Source organism: Aphelocoma coerulescens, chromosome 1, assembly GCF_041296385.1.
Source record: "Aphelocoma coerulescens isolate FSJ_1873_10779 chromosome 1, UR_Acoe_1.0, whole genome shotgun sequence".
Lineage (NCBI taxonomy): Eukaryota > Metazoa > Chordata > Aves > Passeriformes > Corvidae > Aphelocoma > Aphelocoma coerulescens.
This window is the reverse complement of record NC_091013.1, coordinates 112,161,506-112,167,505: the sequence shown is the minus strand read 5'-3', so window position 1 is coordinate 112,167,505 and position 6,000 is coordinate 112,161,506. Positions and strand designations below refer to the sequence as shown.

Genomic DNA, 6,000 nt, shown 5'->3' with positions numbered 1-6,000 from the left:
CCGTCCGTATATATTTCTTTTCCACGGGACTCCTGGTTGGATATAGGCATGTTGCAGTATCCCCACTGTAACATATGGTGGAGAATTGAGGACTGAACGATCCCCGATCCCTAAGCGACTGTGTTTGAGTAAACCCTGGAAACTTTGGATTCCTCTTCTTGGTTTTGTTTTGCTATTCCATATCTAAACTATGGAGGAACCGTGGGAAGACTCTTGGCTTTCAGAGCCGCATATGGACATTTATCTTAAACTTAAAATGATTCTTGAACAACGATTTGTAAATTTTAGCTTGATTCAAGCTCAGAAAGAACTGAAACACTTCCTGGCATGGTTGTTTAAGGACTTTTTCTATGTTTCTTGGGATCTAATTCTTACCAAGAGCTTTTGGAAGACCGTTTGGACCCAGTTAATATTGGAGTCAAAATATATGCCGATGGAAGAATATTTTCGTGAATATTATTTAATAACCGAGACTGTTGAGCAATGTCAGCTGTGTCCTGGCGAAGGGAAGCCTGGCTCAGGGACCGTGCGGCCTCGGCCACGTGCACCGAGCGCTCTGCGAGCCGCAGTGAGACGGTTCCCGCGCGCGGGCGGAGCCACGCGGGCCGCAGTGTCGGTGGCGGAGCGAGGCGCGGCAGGAGCGGCGCGGCCCGGCAGTGCCCGCCCGGCCCCGCGCAGCGCGTGGTGGAGCGAGCCCCGTGAGCGCCCGAACGAGAGGGGCGGCGCGCGGGCGGCGGCTGGCGGCGGCAGAGTGGAGCTGTGCCCAGCCGGAACGCGCGCTGGAGCGGGGCACGGGGGGGGTCATCGCTCGGGGGCTTGGCCGAGATGCAGCGCCTGGCAGTGGCAACGCAGCTGAGAGCAGAGGAGGCGACGCACGGAGAACGGAGCGGCGCGGCCCAGCCCGGCCCGCGCGGCCCCAAACGCGACCCCGGGAAAAGCGCGCCGACAATTCCAACACGGGAGCGACCGAAAGAGAGAGCAAAGACACAGCGAGACAGAAAACAGCAGCCATTCGGAAAAAGGAAAAGACCATAGTAGCTAAGATCTTAGGGATAGTGAAATTGTATAATGTTAAACAAAATTATGGTTTTATAACAAGATGTGATAACCAGCAAGACATATTCGTGCATAGAACTGCTATTAAAAGGAATAACCCTGAAAAATGCATCCCAGTCTTGGGAGATGGAGAGGTGGTGGAATTCAAAATCATACAAGGTAGAAAAGGGTTACAAGCATCGCAGGTCACTGGGCCTGATGGTGTTCCTGTGAAAGGCAGTATACATGCTAAAAATCGTAGTCCTGTTAGACAATATCTCCATTGTAAACCCCCCCTACAGTCTCCCTTTCCTAATCCCACCTTTCCCTTCTACCCTATGTCCTATTACCCCCAGTGTATTCCCAATCCGTTTTTTCATCCATGGTTTCCCTCACAAACCCCTGCCTTTGCCAATTGTTTCCCCAAAAATCCTTTTCCAATGCCGAGTGGGGGATGAAAAGGGGGAGGGAAGAAATTAAACCCTCTCCTGCCTCAGTTTCCCCACAAAGCATGTTCAGAGAGTTCTGTCTCCCTTCTGTCAGCCCTGAGATGTTCCACAGAATCTGTTTGGACATTTAAAGACTCAGGAGGGTGGCTTGTTTTGTTTTGAAACTGTTCTTGTTATGGTTATCCAGTTGTCTTCATTCTCCTTTTATTAAAATAAAACGGGTGAGATGTTGGGGTCTCCTCCCCCTGCCATGTAGCCCTGGGAGAGGGGCCCTGGGGGGGAGGCACGGGGTTTCCCTGCCCCTGCTCAGCCTCGTTCCCCATGGGTTGGTTTGTGTTTCCCTGCGCGGGCAAAGCAGCTCGGGTCCTGTGACTGGGGCAGAGTCTCTCGGCAGAGCCCGGCCATGCGGCTGGGGAAATAAACATCTCTGAAACATCTAGCAAGAATCCGTCCGTATATATTTCTTTTCCACGGGACTCCTGGTTTGATATAGGTGTTACAGTATCCCCACTGTAACAGACCACCTATATCCTCTTTACACAAGCAATATTATGTCTAAAAGTATTAAAATTCTAGTGTTTATATTGTAGAAAAATAGATCATAAGAAATAGTTACACACTGGCATTTTGAATGGCAACTCATACCTGAGTTCCAAGCAAGTTTTAGTTAAAAATATGGGTTTTAAGCCACAGTGACAGCAAGTATCTTCTTACTTCTCATACATTCCAATAACAAAGCTTAGCAAGTTGGTTTGTTAGATAGGTGAGAAGGGAGAACATTTCACTTCTATCCACAAGATTTGTACCTCAGATTTTATATAAATCTAAGTATCTATGTGTATCAGAATAAAAAGCAGAAGAAAATGAAAGATAGCAGGAAAGAGATATGTAGTTTTTCACCCCTGATTAGCTTCACTTTTTCTTTCTTGAGTGCAGGATGGAAAAAAAAGTCCTTTCTTTCGGACTTAGGAAATGAATGATTATCTAACATTTTGTAAGGGGAAGCTTTTTATCTGCTGTCTCTTTGGGTAATCCCTTCTTTTTTGCAGGTTCTAGGAGAGAATCTGTTGTGGATCTCACGTTATTAAAGCAATTTCAAATGAGACTGGCATAGTGGTGTAGCAACCGAGTTGTTTGTGAGGTAAAAGTAAGAAACAGGATGCAGAGGCCCTGGATCCTCCAACATGGGACCTGGAGGACGTCCTCACACAATTCTGTGTGGCTTGGGAAGTGGTTTTCCTGGCAAAAGCAGAGAAATGAAGGGACTTCACTTCTAAAACTTCTATTGTGTAAAATTCGCGTTGTTAGAAAACAACAGAAAATAAAGCTATAGAAGCTTCTGAGTTGATTAAAAATAGGAAAACATATTGACTTTCAAATATTTAGATATTCCTCCCTTTTCACCAGAGGAAAGAATATCACCAAAGGCATCAGTAAGGATAAGAAAAAGTGTTCAGAAATATATGCAATGAATTTCATTCAAAGTGGTTAGGAGGAAAATGCTCCTTTATGTTAAAACATATCTTCTTTAAAATAATCTTAGCAGGAGATACGATGAAATTCCTTGTAGGTCACTTTTTACTTTGGCCTAAAATGATGAAAAATGTGCAGTAGAAAAGAGTTCTTCAGAGTCAGGACCCAGACCAAAGGTCTTATAGCCTTGGCAAGATTCTACATAATGTTCTTCAGAAACATTATTTCCTCCTGCTCTTTTTTGTCTAATCCAAAATAGATGACACCAACAAAGCTGCACGCTGTGCCCTAAATTTTGTGTTCTTGCCACCTACCCAGGTAGGCATATTTTAGTTTCAGTTTCCCTTCATTCTACTTCTTAGAGATTCACACAGGAGACGCTGTTAATGTTGACGAAGAACCTGGTGTCACTGTGCTCATGCTGATAAAGACAGAAGAGAGACAGGCTGTTCTGAGGCTTGTTTGAAGATTAAATACACCTCACATCTAGACTGGAAGGTTTTGACTTTGAAACCATGAGAAAGTGCAGTGCATCAATGTGAATCAGAGATGAGGCAGTCATAGCTGCCTTCCAGCATTAATGAGCATTAATCTAGGATGCTCTTACACAAACATTTGCCTATTTGTAATGAAAATTAGGTTCTTCAAACAATTGCAGTTACAGAAGTAATATTTGGAGCAAGAAGGTCTTAGAGTTATTCATACTACATGGACATCATGTCATGTTTTACCTGTCAAAATCCAACTGGTATCCAAAGTGAAGAGGTGATTTGATTTGTTTGAAAAGTTAGAAGTGTAAGAGGTAGAGATTGCACTAAAGCATCCAATGAAAATCAGCACTGGTGCAGTGCTGTTTTGTTTACACTATCTGCCTTATTAAATTCACAATATCTTTTGTCTCTATCTATGAATCAAAAACTGGAGATAAAGACTCCCAACTTTTGTTGGCATGAGCTAGAAAAAAATAATCTCATTTGTATTGCTGCCTACACATGACTCAGTGAATACCGAGCTTCGAGGGCAGGGTATCAGATCAAACAAGAGAAATAAAAATAAAATTCTCCTTTGCTGACAACCACCTTACACACACGGTGCTAGGTGATATCAGCCTGATAATTCTGCACACGAGATGCTGTGATAAGGGGCTGGCCCAACCAGCCATATCCACTGTGGACTCAGTCTATGGTGGACCACCCAGTCAATGGTGTCAGATACAGTCAGGTTTCATGGATTGATATGCAACTCCTTGCTATTTCAAAGAATAAGCAATTTGAGCAAAAGTTCCTGCTGTTCCTAGTTATCCTTCAAGATTCAAGTTTTCCCTGATAAGAGAACTTTTTCAACACTTTTCCATGTTGCTTGGTGTTCCTCAGAACAAATGAAGCCATCCATGCAGCCTTGTTTTGTTGCTGTTTTTGTTGTGGCCAGCAGAACTCTGTGTGACATTCCTTCATTTTACATGAATTTTGGGGGTGTTGCTTGCTTGCTCTACACGAAAACAGTTTCTTAGAATAATAAGGTGTTTATGTATGTAATATTTCTCCTTCAGTTGTGTCTAACTAATTGTGACAACATTGGAAGTAGCTGTCAAATTTCTTTGTTTGCTTTCGTTTATTGCCTCCAGATTACAACCTCTCCTCCTTTCCTTGCTGCTGTGACAAGTTCATTACTGGATCCCACCCAGCCTGGTGTCAGCCAGGCATCCCACGCTTCCTCTGCACTCAAGGGAACATCTCCTTGGCCAGCCTAAGCCTTTGTGGAACAGTCTTACAGAATTCTAAACAAGTCCCAAGGTATGTATAAATACTCATATATATAAGGTCTCTATTCCTGGAATGATGCAGAAAGGCATTTATTTACATATTCAGGGTAAATTCTTTACAGTTAACACAGCTAAAGTATTGAAGTTTCTTTGTGGTTTGGTTTGTTTTCTCCAAGGGTTTGTCAGCTGGTAAAAGGACAAAGCTGAATATGATGTGAAAGTGATAAATGACTACTTCCAAATGTGGGGTACTTATTTGTAAGCATTTTTTTATAGCATTTTGCAGTGTAATTCCAAATTATTATTTAATTGAATGCCTGGAATTTGAATGGCATTGTTTTACAGTTTTTTCAACCTAAATCATTAACAATACATTAAATGAAAGGATGAAATACTCTATTTATCTTTTTTTGTCTACTCACTATGTACTGTTGGAATACTGTGTTCCTTTAAAGAACTTTTAATCACTTATACTTAGGTTTTCTATTTCACACCTTTACTTGAACACTTTTTTTTCAAACACAAATTTATTTTGAAAGGTGTTTTTCCATAGGAGGTAAAAAAGAATAAGGTGGGGGGGGGGGTGAGAAAATCTTAGGTCCCATGCCAAAACACCATTTTGTAATGCTCTGTTACTTCTCAGCACTTCACTTTTCTACAGAGTTCCTGCAGGGGTTTGCAATATCCACCTGTGCAAGGAACAACACAGTGTAATTTTTCTTCCTTAATTTCCCTGTAGGTCCCCTCAAACCCTGTAGGTCCCTTTTTGCAGGGATAATCAGTTTTCAGTGGCCTCTCCTGTGCTTATGAATGCAATGCTCTTAATGAAGATGTTGAGTCCCTTGAATAAGGGGATGGACACATAAGCAAAAATGTGAACTGTCCACACTGTACCTAAACCAACTGTAGCACCATGGCCCAAGACACAGCATGACGTAGTGTTTGTAGATAATAAAAATAAATGTGGAAAAGGTGTCAAAATTAGGAATAGCTTAGTTTGTACCAGTATGAGGCTGAGAGTTGCATATCCACATGATAGCAGTGTTCTGGGTGGTGGGCTTTGAAAAAGAACTAGAATTTCCACAGGGAGAGAGAGTCTCTTTATCTCCAGGAAAAGAATTCTTTGAAATTTGCCTTGAAAAAACAACAAAAAAGCCATGATGATGATCATAAATTTGTAAATCCTAATGGGAGAGGCCTTCCCTCAGATCTTAAGGAGGGCTCCTTATAATTTATAATATTTATAACAAGAATGTCAAAATGAGAAGCTGACTTGGAGCA

The 6,000-nt window shown here is 42.4% G+C and overlaps 1 long non-coding RNA gene across 5 annotated transcripts in view; it reads left to right on the top strand.

Moving 5' to 3' along the window:
• The first annotated feature begins 4,655 nt into the window (after window positions 1-4,655).
• Window positions 4,656-6,000, top strand: part of LOC138119918 (uncharacterized) — a 38,280-nt gene continuing 36,935 nt past the window's right edge. For all 5 annotated transcript variants that reach the window (XR_011155673.1, XR_011155672.1, XR_011155669.1 and 2 more), the window contains exon 1: window positions 4,656-4,750. This is a non-coding gene — a long non-coding RNA (uncharacterized lncRNA). The remainder of the gene's footprint in view (window positions 4,751-6,000) is intronic.